At 36.6% G+C, this 23208-nt stretch overlaps 1 protein-coding gene across 1 annotated transcript in view; it reads left to right on the top strand.

Moving 5' to 3' along the window:
* The window catches only part of LOC137235148 (glutamate receptor ionotropic, kainate 1-like), a 2828327-nt gene that overhangs the window by 425836 nt on the left and 2379283 nt on the right, over positions 1–23208 (top strand). Inside the window, exon 2 of the mRNA XM_067758305.1 lies at positions 10328–10449. The gene's annotated coding sequence lies outside the window, so the exon portion shown is untranslated. The remainder of the gene's footprint in view (positions 1–10327; positions 10450–23208) is intronic.

The raw sequence follows: 23208 nt of genomic DNA, 5'->3' as shown, positions 1-23208 counted from the left end.
GACCCCCTCCCTTTTAAAATACTCATTAACACCTTTCGTTTGATACCCATATTGTACAAACACATTCTAGAGTCACCCCTGGTCCACCTTTATGGCGATATTTCGAAACGGCGTCCACCTATAGAACTAAGGTCCACTCCCTTTTAAAATACTCATTAACACCTTTCGTTTGATACCCATATTGTACAAACGCATTCTAGAGTCACCCCTGGTCCACCTTTATGGCGATATCTCGAAAAGGTGACCACCTATACAACTACCACCACTCCCTTTTAAAACCCTCATTAATACCTTTAATTTGATACCCATATCGTACAAACAAATTCTAGGGCCACCCCTGGTCCACCTTTATGGCGATATCTCGAAACGGCGTCCACCTATGGAACTAAGGATCACTCCCTTTTAAAATACTCATTAACACCTTTCTTTTGATACCCATATTGTACAAACAAATTCTATGGTCACCCCTGGTCCAACTTTATGGAGATATCTCGAAACAGCGTCCACCTATGGAACTAAGGATTACTCCCTTTTAAAATACTCATTAACACCTTTCATTTGATACCCATATCGTACAAACAAATTCTAAAGTCAACCCTGATCCACCTTTATGGCGATATCCCTAAATGGCGTCCACCTATAGAAGTATGGCTCACTCCCTCATAAAATACTCTTTAATGCCTTTCATTTGATACACATATCATACAAACACATTCCAGGGTTTCCCTCGGTTCATTTTCCTACATGGTTATTTTCCCTTATGTTGTCACCATAGCTCTCAACTGAGTATGTAATGTTCGGTTACACCCGAACTTAACCTTCCTTACTTGTTTTTTGTTTAGTTTGTGTCATTTCCAAAGCTGACATCAAACTTTTTGTAAAAAAAAAATTGTTCATCCTACCATATTTAAAAAAAATGCCTAAGCAAAAACTTTCGTTTTTGCTCATAGCTTAGCGTCCGTAAAGGCTGCCCAATTTGTTTCTAAATATGTGTACTTATAAGAAAAAATGTTCCAGCTTGTCACCCGTCAGGATTGTTGCCAGTCAATAGTGATCCTCTGTGCTGTTAGATATTTCCTTGTCTGTTAATATGGCTATGTTATATTCCACTTCGTTTATTCGCTATTCTCGTTTAAAGTTTAGATCCTGATTTTATTTTGCTTTCTTCTTCTGCCCGTCCAGCATATGTATATTGATTTTCCACTCTATTATGCGGCTGGATCTCCAGCTATTAGCCGTTTATTATTGTTCTGTCTGTGCCATGGATGTTTAATAATATCACCTTTTTGTTGTCTGATTGTCCTCGCTTTTTCTTATTGCGAAGGCTTGTTTGGCAGGACTATTAAATTTGTCTTGTTGTTCGAATGTTCTGGCTTTTTCTTTCTGCGAAGGTTGGTTTGGCAGGACTATTATATTTTACTTTTTTTCTCAACTTGGCAGGATCTTTTCCAGTCGGATCGTTTTAGCAGTTGTGCTCATTTTTGATCTGAACTGGCAGGATCTTCCTCCAGCTAGATCTTTAGCAGTTTTGCTGATTCCTGATCTAGTCTGGCAGGATCGCCATGAAATATTTGAATTAATAAGAGGAATGTTTTGGGTTTGAATGTCAGCCAATAATTGATTTTATTGAAAAAATTCTTTCTCTTTTATAGATAATTTCTTAACCTACACATTCATAATTATCCTAATATTAACAAACTAAAAATATGTACATTTGTAATAATACTATGCATAAATGTAGATTTGTATTAATACTATGCATGCATGTAGATTTGTATGCAAAGTCAGCAGATTGATATTCATGTAAAATGTTTGTATGTGAATATTTGGTTAATTCACATTATTGGTTGTATGTAAATATGTTGGTGACAAACTAACATTGACGATCGGCAGTGTATTGACCGGAGTGTGTGACTTAGCAGAATTTGTTAGGTGTGAACTGACAAAGGTTTCATGTTCGGCATTCCATTGATGTTAGCGAATCGCTGTGTTAGGTCAATGTAATTTATGTCGCATAATATTGTAATATGATTATGCCATTACTAAAATGTATTGGCATACAAGTTCATGGTGCGTAATGCCGCAAATGTATTGCATAGGTGGGCATGACGCATAATGCTACAGTACCCCTAGAATGGGTTTATACAATATAGATATCAAATATAAAAGAGATATAGTCCAAAACGTGCACCCGGGTACCCCTAGAATGTGTTTATTCAAAATGGAAATCAAATGAAAACTGTTGATGACTGCTATAGTACAGGATAATTTCCATTCCACTGGGAGGCTAGGGTCTCGAGATATAGCCCAAAACGTGGACCCGAGTACACCTAGAATGTTTTTGTACAATATGGATATCAAATGAAAACTGTTTATGAGTGCTATAGTACAGGATAATTTTCATACAACTGGAAGGCTAGGGTCTCGAGATATAGCCCAAAACGTGGACCCGGGTACCCCTAGAATGTGTTTATACAATATGGATATCAAATGACAACTGTTGATGAGTGCTATAGTACAGGATAATTTTCATACAACTGGGAGGCCAGGGTCTCGAGATATAGCCCAAAACGGGGACCCGGATACCCCTAGAATGTGTGTATACAACATGGATATCAAATGAAAGCTGTTGATGGGTGCTATAGTACAGGATAATTTTCATACAACTTGAACCCAAAACGTGGACCCGGATACACATAGAATGTGTTTTTACATTACGGGTATCAAATTGAAACTGTTGATGTATGCTTTAGTATAGAGTAAATTTTACACCGCTGGGTGACTACGGTTTCGAGATATAGGCCAAAACATGGACCCGGATACCCCTAGAATGTGTGTGTATGATGGATACCAAATGAAAGCTGTTGCTGAGAGCTCTAAAGTTCATTGTGATATTCGATTTAGTCGCGTCAACCTGGCAAAACTGATAAATATGCATGCGAAGCCGAAATAAAGACAAGAATTAATAATACCCACATACCTATTTACATACGTCCTATTCAATTTGCCTGAAATTTCGTATATAAATATGCCTATATTAGTATTTACGATGCTTTTTTCCGGAAGTATACCAGAGACGGACTGGGACTGGGATTAGGACTAGGACTGGGACTGAGACTGAGACTCGGAATGGGACTGGAACAAAATAAATACCACCGTCTGGGACTGGCAATAAGAGATGAAGAAGAAGGAGTAAAACTTGAGAGAAGAGAAAAGAGAGAAGGAGACTGAGAAAGTGATAGTATGAGACGAAGATGGAGATGAAGCGAAAAAGACGGAGGGAGGAGGGAAAAAAAAGATTAGGAAAAAGTGTAGAGGGGTAGGGCAGAGTTAGACGGGCAAAGCTTATTAAAATATATGCAGGTAGGCCAAATTTAGGGCAGAATAACGTCTGCCGGGTCTGTTAGTAACAATGTAAATAAATGTTATGTTTAAAGACACAGAGTGAAAATTTCTGAAAGTGATCACCGAAAACGTCATAATTTATTTTTGAGCAACAAAGATATTATTTGATAGCTATCGATAATACAAACAAATGCTCGTCTTCGATTTTTCTAAAAAAATAGTGTATCCTTAATTATCGCCATTTGAATTTTCTTAATCCTCTTTCTTAAGATTTTTTAAGAATTAATGAGCTTAACACCGATAAATGATTATTGTTATTTAATTATTATTTTGGTTATATTGGGAAAAACTGAAAAGAAGGAAACATTTAATGGCAATAAAACCAGAATAATAATTGAATAACAATTATCATTTATCGGTGTTAAGCTCATTAATTCTTAAAAAATCTTAAGTAAAATTGAACATACCATTAAACATACAAACATTGTCCTTTTTCTTTTAAAGTTGAATAGCAGCCGATAGGCTCCACCGATTTTGACAATTCGGTAAAAGTTTACACGTTTTCCAGCTTAAGTTCAGAAAATTACAACTCGAGTTCATAAATTTACAGTTCAAGTTCAGAATTTTCAATTCAAGTTCAGAAAATTAGAATTCAAGTTCAGAAATTCCAATTTAAATTCAGAAATTTCCAATTCAAGTTCAGAAATTTCCAATTCAAGTTCAGAAAATTACAATTTAAATTCAGAAAATTGCAACTCAAGTTCAGAAAATTTTAATTCAAGTTCAGAAGTTTCAATTCAAGTTCAGAAAATTTTTCGGGTATTTTTTTTCATCCAATGGAAATAAAGGTATGTAAGATGGTATCTATGTGTTAAGGAAGCATTGGACATCTTAACTCGTTTAAATCAATTTTGCGAAATAGCGAAGAAAAAAGCTCTCGCTCATAAGAAGCAATTGCAATACCATCTAGCTATATTCTTAGCGTCACAACCATTTGTCTGCACTCAGTATGACATCAGTGATGATGAAGATATGACCACGTAAACAGTCAACGGAGCGTCCACACTCCCGGAAGTAACGTATAGGCACTGCTGCATAGATCTTGGCGCCATATGTCAAAATATCTCAACTTATCCGCCATCATCATCATTCATCATGAATTGGCACTTTATCGCGATTTTGGCAGTTTCGTAACAAATCATGCCAGCTTTCCCTGTTTCACGGTAGATAGATAGATAGATAGATAGATAGATGTTGTGAGGTTAAGCACTGCGACCTATTGGTCTATTGTGCCCTCAATTCTCTTTACAACACTTCATCCAAGCCGAGTTCCCTGAGAAAATCTAGAATGGTTCCCGGCTTCAGAGAGTGTATGTGACTATTTCCTAGTTTGGATGATCCTAGGATTCTAAGTCTTCGTCTCGCGACTGCCTCACATTCCTTCAGGATGTGTTCTGCAGACTCATCTTCGACATCACAGAAGCGACAGAGGCTACTAGCTGATATGCCCAATTTATGCATGTGGCTCTTTAGCCTACAGTGACCTGTGAGTATACCTGTTACAATCCTAAGGCTACTTTTTGGGAGGTTAATCATAGCCTTATATCGCTTCGAGTTGTAACCTCCTATTAGTGCCTTTGCCTGCCGAAGTCCTGGACTCTCGCGCCAGTGTTGTTCTCTGAGGCACGCCTCCTTTTGTATAAAGTCCTCCCTTATTGTATGTGACCCTATTGGCACCATAGGCTCGGGTCCTATTGGCTTTCCGGCCGCTGCCAACTTGGCAAGCTCGTCGGCTCGCTCGTTACCATCCACTCCTCTGTGTCCAGGTACCCATGCCAGACGGATGGTGTTGTTGACTCCTAGATTGTTTAACCTCTCCACGCACTCAAGGACTGTTGATTATTTGATCTCAACCGAAGCTAATGCCTTGAGTGCAGCCTGACTGTCGCTGAGTATAACGATTTTCTCGTTGGTATATCCCCGCTGTAAATTTATCTCTGCACACCGGCTTATGGCAACAACTTCGGCCTGGAAGATGCTCGGATATTTTCCGAGTGGTAGGGATATTTTGGTTCGGGGCCCGAAGATCCCCGCTCCTATGCCCTCCGGTGTCTTCGAGCCATCGGTGTACCATATTATAGTGTGTTCCTGGTGAAGCGCTTCAATCCTGGAGGTGTCCCACGTACATTTGTTCCCCAGCTCTATTTTGAAGCGCTTCTCAAACTTAATTATCTTCCTCGTATCATCTCTGGGAAGTTGGATAAGTGGAATCTGCTCCTGCAGCTTCGCCATGCTCCGTGACTGTATCACTTTGCCTCTTTCACATCCCTCTTTAGCTATGTTTACTAAAGTACTCCTGGCTGCCTGCTCAATTATTATATGCAGAGGCGTTAACTCAAGCAGCACTTCTATTGCTGCCGTCGGGCATGTTCGCATGGCTCCCGTAATGCAGACACACGCTAAGCGTTGAAGCTTCGTGAGCGATTTTTGTACGGTCGCCATGGTTGTTCTTGATGCCCACGCAACTGCTCCGTACACTATGATGCTAGATATTTTCTTTTCCACACCTTAGACTTGAAGATTTTCCATACAAAAATTTATTTTTCAAATACTTTAAGTATTGAACATTTGAATATTTGTTTTCTTTAGATATTTCATTTTTGTTCTGTAAAGTATTTGTAAAATAAAATTTCTCGACCTTTAGGGGGGGAGATTGTCCCCTATTTCCTATTTTTCCCGAAATGATGTGCTCTTCTTCTTCAATTGTTCATGTATGACTGTCGTAAAATTATTTCTTTCAATTTCTTGTCTTTCCTTGTTTTGTATTGTTTGGATGATATTTTCCCCGTCAGCTATTAATTTAAAAAGTGGAAATGTGTCTTTTTCGAATGGCAAAACGTATTTAGGACCGAGGGATAAAAGCCAATGAAATTCTTCAGGAGTATCTAAAGATGTGGTTTTGTGAAAAAATTCCGGTACCACCCTAATGTTGAGGTTCTTTTTTTTTTCTCTCTTTTAAGCTTTGGAACTCGTTAATTTGTTTTCTTCTAATATTTTTGGTAAGATTGTTTGTGAGAAAATTCTCACTATCGAAGAATGCCGAAGAGTGTTGAGAGTCGAGGCTTTGTAAAATATCTATTTTCAAGTTGCTTTTCTCTTTTTCTTTTTGTCTTTTAAGTTCATGCTTGATACATATAATGTGGTTTAGGAGTTTCATTTGTACATTATTATGTAGATAATGTACTATGAAACTGTCTATACAACTTTAGTAAACTTACGTGGAATTTCCTTATTGGCAATATTGTTGCTGATGGTGTACGTTATATTTTTTGTTGCATTTGCGAGGAATTTCGGAAGTAAGCCTCTTCTTTTGCATCTCTGCAAAAAGTTCGTCGATTCGATAAGACGTGTGATTTGCTGTGTTGTCTTTTGGTAGCGTTTTATTGATCGTTTTGTCCGAGGGTTATAGTTGACTTTGATTGTTTTATACACTTCCTTTGTGTTGTTGTATTTTCTGTGTGCTCTCCGTTTACTCATTTTTAATAAAAGCTAATAGCCTTGAATATTGTAAATTGTTAGATTTGTTGAGCTAAAAGGCTTCACAGATGAATAAAACTTATTTTTGGTTTATATTCATTTATAGTTTATTTGGTCGATATTTTGACTTCAATCTGAAGTCATCATTAGGGCTGGGGACAAAACAATAAAAATAATCACCCCTATTACAGTATCCCACGAATGCCATCCGCGGGGAATGCGAATCGGATTGAGAAGATCTGGTATTCTCATAACCGATCGGCAATGTAGCTCGCGAATAAAATTTTGTAGTTAAAGCAGTTCGGTGATTCCCTGCATTCCGATAACCGCAATAGAGACTCAATAGCTGTCATTTGCTCTAAGTGTCATTCGCTAAAAAACTGTTGCGGATTGAAAAGAAAAATTTTACCTAACGCACAATAAAGTTAAAATAGAATGGAATTCAATAAAAGGTTAGTTATTTTTTATATTTTTTGGTAAAATTTATGTAATAGTGATAGTTTTAAACAGAAGTCGCACCACAAATCACGAACAGTTTTCTTTAATGGTTGAACGGATGAATCTCAACGAGGACATCGCCAAAAACATATCCAAGCAGCCGCCAGACGTACTTTCAGTGTTTTGGACATCCCTAGGCACCGACTTAAATGCGTTGGGACCTCCAACAAAGTCCATTGCTGAATGGAAAAAAGGAAGAAAATTTTTTACATATAAAAAATTTTGTTAAACTCATGTCAATTTCAGGTATGGTTAGATTTCAAATATAGTATAGTATAGTATTTTTATTTATAATAAAATAAAATTGTTTACAAAAAACCTTGAAGCATTTGATTTCGTAATTCAACTGCTTCACTATAATACCTTTCCGGTTGCTCAATTTCTTGAGAATGAGTTTCTCCGTCCTCCTCATTATTTACGTTATCGAGATACTCATCATGGATATTGTAGTGAGTGCGTAAATTGTGAAGTGCTGCAGCTACATTAATTATTTGCACAGCCTTTTCAGGAGAGTAGTGAAGTTGCCGTGCAGACAGAAGATATCTATACCAGTTCTTTCAAACACCAATAGTTCTCCCTATAATGTTTCGCTCAGAACTATGCCATTTGTTGAAGCGGCTTTGAGGAGTATTAGGTGCAGGGTTGCAAAATGGAGTTATAAACCAGGGTGCAAGACCGTATCCTGTGTCACCTATAAATTTGAAATAAAGTTATCGTTGAACAGTAAATTATTATAAAGATTTCTTCTGCTTAATAGACGTAGACTTCTATTTCCGCTTTCGTATTGAGCTTGGAAGAATTGTGACATGTCACTGTTAGACCAAACGAATGAGTCGTGTGTTGACCCAGGGTATTTCGCGTTAATGTACCGTATACGCTGTTTATAATCACATATCTAAAAAATTAAACACATTGATTAAAAATAATACAATAAATATTTAGAACACTTACAACCAGTACGTTAGGACTATAAAAACCTTTTCGGTTATAAAATAAATGGGAGTTCGCTCCTGAAGGATTTGCTATCCGTACGTGCGTACCATCACTGCATATAACAATTCCAGGAATTTAGGATTTGTTGGAGAAGTAACTTCGGGATTCCATTTGCTCCTCGTCATTCATTTTCAAATTAATCGCACAATTCCCTTTCCATAATTTCAAGAACCTCTGAGAACACCTTCGACACTGTTGGTTGAGCTATTCCTAGCATGTAGTCCTTACCAACTGCATTCTGATAGCTTCCTTCCGCTAATATTCGCAGACATAACGAAAGTTTTTGTTGGCGACTTATTGCTGTGGATTTAATCACGGGAGTAATATTACTGCAAATTATGCTTAAAAGATGTACATACGCGTCTTTATTGACTCGAAGTTGTTTAACGAACCTTTAAATAAAAAATGTACACTCGCATGTGTATTAAAATTTTCTTAATTTACCTACTTACTCTATGTCTTCCAGCTCGAAAATGTCCGGTGCCCTATCCCGCACAGATCATCTAATGCATGCGGTGTTGTTTTCTGCTCCTTTTTTGTCAAAATAAAAAGTAATTTATCCATACTTTTTTATTTTATATTTATATTTCTATTTTATATTTTTCACGCACAATTTAATCGCAACTAACAATTTTGATTTATTCAAAGAAATGTCAAACAGCTTTTGACACAATCCGCTAGGTGAGTGGGTAAGGCAGTCATCCGACATTTATGAGAATGGAATCAATTTCAACAAGTGAGGGGAGTGCGAATCGAATTGCATTCGCGTGAGTGGCATTCCTCGGATACCGTAATAGGCATGAATAATAATTAATTTTATATATACTTAAGTACATATTCAAAACAAAGTCACCACTTACACATATGGATATGTATGATCAACTGATTAGAGGAATCACAGAAAAATAGCAAATAAGGTAAAATTGCAAAGAGATTAAAATGTAAACAATTTGGAAAAATCCCGTATGTATAAACAATTTTCATGAACCGCGAGTGTAAACAAAAAATACAATAACAACATACATAACAACATGACTTAGTTTAACAATTATGTGTGTGTGAATGTTCCCCTGTTTAGATTGTTGTGCTGCTATCAAATGACCGCCTTATGATGTTGTTGTTTCAAAACCAAATTCCTGCAGGCTTGTGCACAATTTTCTCTATCGATTTTAAAGTTCATTCTTTGTTCATTAGGGGTGTTCAAAATATGTAGCATTTCTAAAGTGAAGCGTTTATTATAATGTTTTTCATTCTCTAGAATGGCTATGTTTTCAAAATCAGGGTAGTGTCCTGTAGGATTGCAATGGGAAGTTAACGCCGTCTTGTTGTCCGAAGCATTATTCCTTAATTTTATATTAGACCTATGAGCTGAAATCCTTGTCTTGAGTTTGAGTTTAGTTGCCCCAGCATATTTTTGTCGCATACGTAGCTCAACAAATCTAACAATTTACCATATTCTAGGCAATTAAATTTTATTAAAAATAATTTTATTTTAATGCAGTTTATAATAATTTTCACTTTTTAGTTCGATATGCTATAAAACGAGTTTTTAGCTTTTTTTTTAACTATATCCTTAGTCCCGAAATGACCCTGCGGAATCCCGAAAACCATAGAGAAATGACCACGAATGATCCCGAACATAAGTTCAAGTGAAATATTAATTATAGATAACGAAGTTCGATAATTTCTGCGCTTCGTCAATTAAAATTATATTGCGGAAGAAACATCTGCAATTTAATTAAATTCGGTACCTACCAAATGAATAAAATTAGGTGGCAACTCTTTAATAACGGTGTGATTTTGTAGCAGCTTCATGAAACAGGAGAAATGTGTGAATAACTGAAAGAAATGTTGCGGCTTTTTCAATTAGATAAACTCCTAGAAGATTTAACCGGCAACTAAAAAAAATTGTGTAAAATATTTATTAAAAAACATGTAATATTGTTCGTTGTAGTCGATGGCATGGAATTCCGTCATTTAAGTTACATAAATGAGGCTGATATTGACGACGCTGTGAAGAAAGTTGGGAAAAGAGCTGAATTTCGAGGAAGGCTTTTTGCTTGGCGAAGGAAAAACGTAAGTAATACAATATTTTGAAGTGTGAAATTGTTATTGAAAGTGCAAGTATATTTTATAGAAAACTAGCTATACCCGGCGTACGTTGTAACGCCCGAAATATAATAAGAATAAGTGTTCCGTTATTTGTTCTGTTTTGCTTGTTGATAATTTAGTTTATTGTTCTTTGAATTGAATTGAATTTTGTACGTGTATTTTGTGAAATTTTTGTTTAAAACATTTTATTATTGCATCTTATTGTAATTCGTATGGGTACACAATAATTTTGGTTTTTTCGTTCGGTGCAAAGATAAAAATTTTTTTTGCGTTCCAACTCTAGAGCAAGCAACATATAGCTGGCCATGGAAAAACCATGGACTCTCTAAATTTATTCCTACAACAGTAAGCGATTGTCTTTGTGCTTTGTTGATTGTAATTGCAAAAGCAAGTCGTACAGGAAATTATAATAGCTTAAAATTTAATGGCAAATCTGTAGGAATCATTGGGATCCGTGGTATAAGCACATCTTCACCTTTGCTTTTACCACTGACGAATGTTGCTTCGATTACATTCGACATTAATTTCTAAACCCAAATCTGGTTCCATTGCACAATTTTGATAGGTCTAAATTCCGAAGACACTGATTGGTGAGCCAATTTTCATAGTTAATATATGCGCAGGCATTTCAGGTGATTGTAAAGAGTTTAGAAATTCAATTGTATAATTCACAATTTGATCTTCATCTGTAACTATGTCGATGGATTTATATTTAGTCACTTCACCAGAAATTTGGTTTTGAATGCGAACATTGATTTTGTTAACATTATCATTTTTGGGAGCTAAGATTGCTCGTTCGAATATCCAAAAAAAAATTAATTTTAAATTCTTAATTCTGAAATATGAAAAACCTCCGTCTTGATCGGAGGAACCTATACCCAAAATTTGGTGATGACAGAAGTGTGGGAAATGCGTTATCATAGGGAACACACACACAGAATTTGGTTTTTATAGAAGACGTAGATAGACTGAAGGAAACAAATTTTTTTAACGGCGGCAGATTACTAAACGTCCAAAAGGAATAACAGCAAAACTCAACAATGCAGTCAAACTTTAGTGTTAAAATAACCTAAGTGTGCACGGCAGCTATAGTTCTGAAAATTCTCATTTGTAGGGAAGGTGACAAGCCCCTTTTTTCCAAATCCCAAATTTTACAGGAGGTGTTAGGACTTAACGTCATATATCTCCTTACCAATTTTCATTATCCTACCATTACTACATCCAGAGATATGAAGTATGATATTCCATTTGTATGGCATGTATACCTTCAGGGTAATGCAGTGCCAAAGATTCCATTTGTATGGGAGATGCCACGCCCCTTTTATATATCGAAATTATGTTTAGCCTTTGCGTTGATCGGAGGAACCTATAGACAAAATTTGGTGATGACTGAAGTGTGGGAAATACGTTTCCATAGCGAACATACACACAGAATTTGATTTTTATATATATAGATGTAGATAGACTGAAGCTAAACAATTTTTTTATAGGCGGCAGATTACTAAACGTCCAAAAGGCATAACAGCCAAACTCAACAATGCAGTCAAACTTTAGATGTTAAAATAACTTAAGTTTGTACGGCAGCCATAGTTTTTCCCCATTCCACATTTTACTGGAGGTTTTAGGAGTTAACGTCACATAGCTCCTTACCAATTTTCATTATTCTACCATTATGACATCCAGATATATGCAGTATAATATATTCCATTTGTATGGGAGGTGCCACGCCCCCTTTTTCCCAATTCCATATTTTCTTGGTGGTGTTAGGGATTGACCTCATATAACTCCTTACTGAATTTCAATGTTCTGGCATGTATACCTTCAAAGTTATGCAGTACCAAAGATTTCATGGGAGGTGCCACGCCCCTTTTATATTTCCAAATTATTTTTAGCCTAAAAACTTCCCGTTGATCGAGGGAACCTATAACCAAAATTTGGCGATGATTGAAGTGAGGGAAATATGTTTCCATAGCGAACACACACACACACATTTGATTTCTATATATATAGATTTGTATGGGAGGTGCCACGCCCCCTTTTACTCAAATCCGCATTTTCTTGGTGGTGTTAGGGATTGACCTCGTATAAGTCCTTACTGAATTTCAATGTTCTGGCATGTATACGTTCAAAATTATGCAGTACCAAAGATTCCATTTGTATGGGAGGTGCCACGCCCCTTTTATATATCGAAATTATTTTTAGCATAGAACATTCCCGTTGATCGAAGGAACCTATAACCAAAATTTGGTGATGATTGAAGTGTGGGAAATACGTTTCCATAGCGAATACCCACACACACAAAATTTGATTTATATATATATAGATAATGCATTTGAAAGCAAAATAGTTTGTGTAAGCACAAATATGCATGTTCATATGTACATATGTACATATGTTTGCTAACGTCGTTCATGCTACCTGATTGGCGGGTACTAGAAAATTACCTTCTACACATTTTTAAGAAGTTTATATTAATATATATTGTGATAATTAATACGATCCTTTAAAACAATCAAAAATACCTCATGAAAATGTGTAGAAGCAATTTAAATTTACCCCTCAAATGTATGAACTGACGTCTCTTATTCTGTCTATCATCTCTGACTACACGGTGCATTTTGTGAGGATTCTGTGCATTATTATCGTAATAAAAACTTGAAGTGAACAAGTAAGGAAGGCTAAGTTCGGGTGTAACCGAACATTACATACTCAGCTGAGAGCTATGGAGACAAAATAAGGGAAAATCACAATATAGGAAAATGAACCTAGGGTAACCCCGGAATGTGCTTGTAGATATATGTATCAAATAGAAGGTATTAAAGATTATTTTAAGAGGGAGTGGGCCACAGTTCTATAGGTGGACGTCAGTTAGGGATACCGCCATAAAGGTGGACCAAGGCTGACTCTAGAATTTGTTTGTACGATATGGATATCAAATGAAAGGTGTTAATGGGTGTTTTAAAAGGGCCTGGGCTTAGTTCTACAGGTGGACGCCTTTTCGAGATATCGCCATAAAGGTGGACCAGGGGCGACTCTAGAATTTGTTTGTATGATATGGGAATCAAATGAAAGATGTTAATGAGAATTTTAAAAGGGAGTTGTCCTTAGTTCTATAGGTGGACGCCTCTTCGAGATATCGCCATAAAGGTGGACCAGGGGTGACTCTAGAAAGCGTTTGTACAATATGGGTATCGTCTCTTGGATCTCCTACAAATCTACATACGAATGATGTTCTAAGTACTGAAGGTGTTAATGTTGCTGCCGCTGCCGCTGTCGCTAGCACTGTAGATAAACGGTCAACTGCTACTTATGTAGATATCGCTTCAAGTGCTGAGACAACAATTGTTTCTCCTACCGCCCTGCGTCCGCATGATAATGTGAATGCTAATAATAATAATACAGTAAGCGCTAAAGGTTTGCTTACTTCTAATCGTACCTTGTCTCTAATCTCTAATGAAGCTAATAATGAGGGTCCATTTATGATTCTACAAAAGGCCAAGCGTGCAAAGAAATTTAAATTTAAAAATGCTAACCAAGCGAATGAGCCAGTGAATCTTGCTGCTTCTTCAAAGGCTCCATCTATAATTTCTGTTCAAACTCAACCTGCTTCCCCATCTGCTAACTCTGGTACTAGTACTAAACAAGCGTTACCAGCTAGTTATGCTGATGCTGCCAAGACAAAGTCAAGTAGTGTGCAGATTGATTGTAATGATGAGAATGTAACCTAAGCAGAGTCCCCGGGTCTAAACCGAAAGTAAAGAGTTCTCGGATAAATCTACATAAGCCATTAGCTTTTGGAGCGAACAATAACGTTGAATTAGGTGTTGCCGCTAAGCTTAAATGGTTGCATGTCTCATCTTTCCAGCCGAGTGTAACTGAAGAAGATATTCGGGCCTGTTCTGGATTTCGATTCCGACCAATCTATTCGGAATCGAAATGGATTGGTGTTCTTAATATCGATTCCGACCAGACTTGGTCGATTTGAAAAGTTTTCCCTCTGAGCAGTCGGAATCGAAAGTAATTAGCCTATTAATCACAGATAACACTGGTCGACGGCCAAAATTTACCAGAGACGCCGTTCTGAAATTCGTATTTAAAACCACACCCTGATTTCGAAAATCGAGTTCATTTTTTATTCTATGGCACCGTTTTTGAGATATTTGCAATTTACCGTTATTCGAAAAAAAAACAAAAAGATGGCTCCCTTTAATTACGGATATCTCACGAACGGGTCAAGCAATTGCAAACGCGTTTACAGAATCGGAAAGACGATAAATTTGCTATAAACGTATCATACATTATTTTTTGCTCAGCTTGATAGTTTTCGGGATATTAGCTTATCATTTCAGATTTTTGTTGTTTTTTATGAAAAAATATGAAAAAATTACTATTTGCGAGGGCAGCATTCCAACGCCACAACTTTTTTTTTAGATAATTTTTCTTTATGTAAAGCTTGGTTTAATTAGAAAAAAGATGAGCTATCATCCAAGAAAATCGATGCAAAACTGCTTAAGTTATAAGCGATCAAATAAAAATACCCAGGTTGCGCAATTTCAACGTATACCTCAAAAAGTATGTATGGTATAAAGAAGAGTGAAATATCTAGCTACGCTCTGTTTCTATTTAGTTAAAAGTTCAATTTATGAATGAAATTACCCATATTTTTAACTTTTTTTAAATTTATTTATGTTTATACTATATTCTAACAATCTTTATCTTAATTGGATTTTACTATGTAGTCGAAATAATTATGTGTTCTACTTTGACGCTTATTCAGTTTAGGATCGGTTTCTCTTATGAGAAACCAGCAGTAATCACCCATCATTGCGACGTCCCAGAATCCTTGATATCGATTCTCAATTAATTTCATTTGCTGATGAAACCTTTCGCTATGTTCGTCACTTTCGTCGCCAAGATTTGCCGGAAAAAAGCTCAAATGTGAGTGCCAAAAGTGAATTTTTAAAGACATATTTACGCCTGGAACGAAAATATTAGTTAGGTAAACAAGTTATAGAATTTTGGGAAATTAGTTTTAATAAGCCTTTAATATTTACCCATGTTCGCATAATTATTGATTAAGTCGTTCACTATCTGCTCGTAGTTAGGGCTTTTGTGACTACCGATAAAAGAAGCAACGACCTTTTCAAAGGATTCGCACGCTGCTGCCTCAACTGATGAGAGTAGTCCTTTGAATTGATTATTGTTGATCAACTTTTTTATTTGTGGTCCAAGAAAAATACCTTCCTTTATCTTGGCTTGAGAAATATCTGGAAAAATTGTTTTCAAATAGTCGAATGCTTCGCCTTCTTTGTCCAAAGCCTTAACAAAGTTTTTAATGAGACCTAGCTTGATGTGTAAGGGTGGAAGTATGATTTTCTCATTCTTGACAAGAGGGGTGTATTTGATGTTATCCACACCAACGGTAAACTCGACTCTTTCCGGCCAATCCTTTCTGACGTAGTGGTCCTTACGAGCTCGGCTATCCCACTTGCAGAGGAAGCAGCAGTGCTTGGTGGAGCCACTTTGTAGACCGCATAGCATTGCAACGACTTTGAGATCAGAACATATTTTCCAATCATGCTCTTCATATTTGATAAATTTGAGTAGTTTTCCTCGTAGGTTTCCTTTGTATTTACTGCATGTGCGATCAGGGTAGAAGGCTTTTTGTTACCAATATGCAATAATACAGCCTTCAAACTCAGTTTATTGCTGTCTATGAACAATCGCCACTATTTTGAATCATATGTTTGACCAAACTCTTTGAATAAACCAGGAATGTCGTTAGAGTAGCATATACTATCTTTCTTGGTATAGTGTTTGGAAAATAGCTCGTGACGAGTACTACAATATATCACCTTAACATTGGATGACACAAATTTAAATTGTTGCATACGAGAAGTGTGGACCTCGGCCTTTTCCTTGGATAGTTCCAAATCTCTTATCCAATCATTAAGTTGTGCTTGTGACAGAACGTTTCTCTCGTTTCCCATGCGAAATTCAGTACAACTTGATTCCCCGCACTCAGATATTACTGTTGACACTGGAACTGGATCCGCAACTGCCGTTGAATGTAGTACTGGTAATGTCACTGTAGGTACGCTGGCATAGGTTACTCTTCTTGATCTTCCAACGCCAAGTACATTTGTTTGACAAATATAACACTCTATTGAATGGCAAGTAAGCTCCTCCATATCATTGGTGTATCAAATTTTATTTGTTGTCCTGATTCCGACTGAATCAATTCTACTCGACACGATGTACACAAAGTGTTCAGTGTCCATGGTTTTTCAGCATTTTTAGGCTCAATGACAAAATACTTGGAGCATAACGTTTCGATATGATCTGAGAACACTCGTCGTCGCATTATGATAGTATATTGGCCACACATGAAACAGAACATATCTGGATCGTTATTACACTCAACTTCTCGCGTCCTTTTACTCATTTTATTTTTTTAATAAATCACGGTTTTGAAATTTGACTTATGGACTGAACTATCTCCGGCGAGCCTTGCAGATGTTATAAAGTTTCAAGGCGCATTAACTCATATTTATACTCGGAACAAGAATAAAATTGAAAAAATCAAATCTTACCTAGACAGAAAGGTTCCTTTTTATACGAAGCCGGGAAAAGAAAATACTACCTGCTTTAGATGTAGGCTTTAAAAACTTTCTGTGTCTTATAATTTTGAAAATCTACCTGCATACTTACCCATAAGTTACGGAAATACATGTTTATAACTACATGCCTACAGCAGGTTTCGAACCCAACCACTCTTCTTTTCGATGCAACCACTCTACCTACTATAAAACAATTCGTGTATTAAAAGTACTATTTGATTTATTTAAAGAAAAAGTATTATCATTGTTATGGTGTTATTCGTTTATCCGGATAATATCCCATTTGCACTTTATACCTTTTATATATGTATGTATACATACATTGAAGTTGCGCAACCTTGGTATTTTTATTTGATCGCTTATAACTTACGTAGTTTTGCATCGATTTTCTTCGATGTTAGCTTATCTTTTTTCTAATTAAACAAAGCTTTACGTAAAGAAAAAATATCTGAAAAAACGTTGTGGTTTTGGAATGCTGCCCTCGCAAAGGGTAATTTTTTTCATGATTTTTCATAAAAAAAAAACAAAAATCTGAAATGATAAGCTAATATCTCGAAAACTGTCTGGTTGAGCAAAAAACAATGTATAATGCATTTATAGCAAATTTTATCTTCTTTCCGATTATGTAAACTTTTTTGTAATTGCTTGACCCTTTCGTGAGATATACGTAATTAAAGGGAACCATCTTTTTGGTTTTTTCGAATAACGGTAAATTGCAAATATCTCAAAAACGGTACCATAGAATCAAAAGTGAACTAAATTTTCGAAATCAGGGGGTATTTTTACATACGAATTTCATAACGGCGTTTCTGGTAAAGAGAAAAAGTTGAAATTCGTGGTCCAGTGTAATTACATTATTTTTCCCACAAATAAGTTTTATTAAATTATTCATTTTATTTGGATGATTTATAACAAATTTTTGCTGGGCAATTTATTTATTCAGTATAACAAATCTTAATTTGAAAATTCCTATCAAAAAATTTTCAAGCTTAACAAAGCGATCATGGTCGAAACGAAACCGACGTGTTCTCAATTTCACTACAGCGCATGCGCAGTAATAATCGAAAAGTTCATTATTGCCATGCCCAAGGAATTAATAGTCGAATGAAGTATTCGAAGCACATTACAACGTAGAATATTTTTCTTTAGTTAATATTCATTTCTTTCCTCAGAATACGTGGGAAGATATGATAATATAATATAAACTATTTATAAAAGCAATTGTTCACTGTTAATATAGTAGAATTTACGAAAATATTTTCTTAGAGCGAATATTTTTGTTATCATCTGTGACTTATGGCAACCGCTTTTTACTTAGAACAGCTGATTTCTTTTGTCAACAAACATATTTAATTTCGGCAAAATAGAAGATGCAAGCAAAAGCTAAATTTTATTAATTACTTTTATACGTACGAAAAGGAACCAAAGTGTAAGTATTCAATTGACGCATTTTAATATATTTTATTGAATGATGACAAATATTTACATATGCATGTACACACATATATTTACGGGAGAAAAAGCGTAACGCAAAACAAGAGCAAATCATTCTATCTTTTATGCAAGCTGAGGAAGATATTGCTAGAGGCTACACGGAAGGTGACAGAGTGGAGATAGATCAAAAATGGTCCGATCTTACTAAGTCCCTCAATGCTGTCGGGCCACCCTGTAAAGATTTGGCTGGCTGGAAAAAGGTAAGCAAAACTAACAAAATTTGGTCTTCCTTTTGGTATATTTTACTTTTTTTACAGTCTTGAATTGATTGGAAAGGCAGCATAAACAAGTAAGGAAGGTTAAGTTCGGGTGTAACCGAACATTACATACTCAGTTGAGAGCTATGGTGACAACATAAGGTAAAATAACCATGTAGGAAAATGAACCGAGGGAAACCCTGGAATGTGTTTGTATGACATGTGTATCAAATGAAAGGCATTAAAGATTATTTTATGAGGAAGTGGGCCATAGTTCTATAGGTGGACGCCATTTAGGGATATAGCCATAAAGGTGGATCAGGGTTGACTCTATAATGCGTTTGTACGATATGGGTATCAAATGAAAGGTGTTAATGAGTATTTTAAAAGGGAGTGGGCCTTAGTTCTATAGGTGGATGCCGTTTCGAAATATCGCCATATAGGTGGACCAGGGGTGACTCTAGAATGTGTTTGTACGATATGGGTATCAAATTAAAGGTATTAATGAGGGTTTTAAAAGGGAGTGGTGGTTGTTGTATAGGTGGTCGCATTTTCGAGATATCGCCATTAAGGTGGACCAGGGGTGACCCTAGAATTTGTTTGTACAATATGGGTATCAAATGAAAGGTGTTAATGAGAGTTTTAAAAGGGAGTGGTGTGAAGGCGTTTTCCAGATATCGACCAAAATGTGGACCAGGGTGACCCAGAACATCATCTGTTGGATACCGCTTATAAAGTTTTTTCTAAAGTTATATTTTACGTCAATAAAACAATCCAATTACCTTACAATGTTTCATCCCTTTTTTCGTATTTGGTATAGAATTATGGCATTTTTTTAATTTTTCGTAATTTTCGATATCGAAAAAGTGGGTGTGGTCATAGTCGGATTTCGTTCATTTTTCATACCAAGATAAAGTGAGTTCAAGTAAGCACGTGAACTAAGTTCATTAAAGATATGTCGATTTTTGCTCAAGTTATCGTGTTAACGGCCATGCGGAAGGACAGACGGACGACTGTGTATAAAAACTGGGCGTGGCATCAACCGATTTCGCCCATTTTCACAGAAAACAGTTAACGTCATAAAATCTATGCCCCTACCAAATTTCAAAAGGATTGGTTAATTTTTGTTCGACTTATGGCGTTAAAAGTATCCTAGACAAATTAAATGAAAAAGGGCGGAGCCACGCCCATTTTGAAATTTTCTTTTTTTTTTTTGTATTTTGTTGCACCATATCATTATTGGAGTTGAATGTTCACATAATTTACTTATATACTGTAAAGATATTAAATTTTTTGTTAAAATTTTACTTAAAAAAATTGTTTTTTAAAAGTGGGCGTGGTCCTTCTCCGATTTTGCAAATTTTTATTAAGCGTACATATAGTAATAGGAGTAACGTTCCTGCCAAATTTCATCATGATATCTTGAACGACTGCCAAATTACAGCTTGCAAAAGTTTTAAATTACCTTCTTTTAAAAGTGGGCGGTACCACGCCCATGGTCCAAAATTTTACTAATTTTATATTCTGCGTCATAAGTTCAACTCATCTACCAAGTTTCGTCGCTTTAGCTGTCTTCTGTAATGAATTATCGCACTTTTTCGGTTTTTCGAAATTTTCGATATCGAAAAAGTGGGCGTGGTTATAGTCCGATATCGTTCATTTTAAATAGCGATCTGAGATGAGTGCTCAGGAACCTACATACCAAATTTCATCAAGATACCTCAAAATTTACTCAAGTTATCGTGTTAACGGACGGACGGACGGACGGACATGGCTCAATCAAATTTTTTTTCGATCCTTATTATTTTGATATATGGAAGTCTATATCTATCTCGATTCCTTTATATATGTACAACCAACCGTTATCTAATCAAACTTAATATATTCTGTGAGCTCTGCTCAACTGAGTATAAAAAGAAACTTTCTGACAACCGGCGCGAAGTGAACACCACTGGTGGTGGACCATACTTTCAGCAGCCGATTTCACCCAGTGAAGAAGCAATTGCGTGGCTTTGCAATTTGTTTAAATCGGTGGAGGGTACGAGTGACGTCAGACGCTTTGGACTCTCACGAGTTAAAAAAAAAAGGTAAGCAGTGAGGAGGCAACCAATGACGATGTTAAAAGCATAACTGATGAAAGCTGTGCCAGTATGGCCGAACCTGCTGCTAATTTAGCTCCTGAAACTGAGCTACCAAGTAGGTACATCGCGTCAACGTCGGCGACCTGTTGACACATTTGAAAAAGTGTGCGCTGAACAAAATGTTTTGTTAACGCGAATTGCCGATGCATTCGACAAACTGCTTTTGCATAAAAAAACTGAACTAGAATTGAAAGAGGCGAGAGAAAAGGAGAAAAAGAGGCACCATGAAAGAATGGAGGAAATAGAGCAGCAGAAGTTGGATACTATAAACAAGTTTCTATAATTTGTATTTGTGCAATGAAAGTATGTATTTGAATCTCAATCTCTATATGTACAAAATTGGAAAATATCCTAAATCAAAAGCTTTAAAATAAAAAAAAAAACTAGTTATTAAAGTTGTTTACTAGATGCATGTACATAGTATATGTATTTTTAAAAATATATACGTATCTACATACTTTGTATAAACTTTTTTTTTCATTTTTAAAAAGGACTCTCAATCAGAACGTTAAGGGAACCAAGGGGTACGATATGGAATTGTAACTGCATACGCCAATCGCCAAAGTCTTTTCCATGCGCGTCGTGTGGTGGGTTTTTATCTGTAGGTCCTCTCCATTTTGGTGGCTTCTCGAACCCCTGGTTATGATGGAATGGTGCGCATTGAGATCGCCAATAATTATGCCATCTTTTCCCCTTAGCAGCGCACAGATGTTAGGATGACAACTACTTAGGCAGGTGATATTTTATATTTGGAGGTCTGTATCGCCTGACCGGATGGAAATGCCTTGCCATTCTAAGGAGTTATTCATGTGCTGTTGTTGTAGCGACAAGGATACTCCCCGAAGGCCTTGGGAAGTGTTATCGAGTTGATGGTCCTTTGCCGGATGCAGATCCGGTACCAAGCCCGACCAATTCGGGAACGATTTGTTATGAACACATGCGACCTTCTAGGGCATCCTTTCCTCCCACCCCTAGATCCATAAGGAGTTCGGGGTGGCCAGAGCCTCGGCTGTTAATGAAACAGGATTAGCCATGGATAGGTGAGGTTGACAATTGTGTTTGGAGAAGCTATGTATTGCGCTGGCAACCTGAAAGGGTTGTGCTACACAGCCCCTTTAATCTGGTATTTTAGTCGCCTCCTACGATAGGCATACCTACCGCGGGTATATTCTAACCCCCAACCTGTGCCTGATTTCAGGATCAAATAGATTGTATTGCACGGAGTGATGTGTAATGAGGGCTAGGCCTATTAGGTGAGGTAAAGTCCAGTGGAAACTCTTTCATCTTACCAAGAATAAACAGGGCATATATTTTAAGGCAGACGCAGCAGGTGTAGTTTTGAGAGTTTAGCCTGTAACAGGAGATTGAGGATCATTAAAGCTGTATGGATGACAATATGAGGGATTAAAACAGAGACTTATTAGTGCGAAGAACCGGCTATCGTAAGAGCGGGACCTAACATATAAGCTTAGGCTTAGTAAGCGGCGCTGATATGGTCACTAGACAGGATCGTTCATCTCTTCGGGCGCAAAAAGAAACAATCACCGAAAGTATCAGACATCCAGTCATTGTATTTCGCAGGGTTGGAAAAGTACCTCACATTTGTCCAGATCTTGTTTCCTTCTCAGCAGAGGGGCAAATCGGACAAAGAGAAGGAAACTAAGGAATTTACCGAAGCTCGTTTCGTTATTTTATTTTAATATTATGACAACATAAACATGACTGATTTAGTACAGATCAGATAGAAATGGAAATGGAGATGGTGATGTAGAGGTAGATGTAGCGGTTGAGGAAGAGGTAGAGGGAGAAGGAGAAGTAGATGTAGAGGTAGAGGTAGAGGTAGAAGGAGAAGGAGAGGTAGATGTAGAGGTAGAGGAGGGTGAGAAAGAGAGGTAGAGGTAGAGGTTTAGGTAGAGGTAGATGGAGAAGGAGAGGTAGAGGTAGAGGGATAAGGAGAGGTAGATGTACTGTGGGCTCCTATATGGTGTCAATATACAATGCTCCAACGCATAACCAGAATCCGCCAAAATCCAAGTATTTGGAGCACTATTATTTCTATAGAACTGCCTTACTTCACTTTGATTCCATATGAAGGAATCATGACACGACCCCGGGTGACTTGCATCTACATCTAGTATTTCCATGTTATAATTGCAAACCTGCCAATAAAAAATACTACGCATCACTGATGAAACCCAAATCTTTAAGTATTCTATAACTTACCACCATAACATTTATACTAAAATAACCCTTTCTATTAAAAAAGAGGGA

Source organism: Eurosta solidaginis, chromosome X, assembly GCF_040869045.1.
Source record: "Eurosta solidaginis isolate ZX-2024a chromosome X, ASM4086904v1, whole genome shotgun sequence".
NCBI lineage: Eukaryota > Metazoa > Arthropoda > Insecta > Diptera > Tephritidae > Eurosta > Eurosta solidaginis.
Note: the sequence above shows the minus strand (reverse complement) of the source record. Positions and strands in the feature narration are given on the sequence as shown.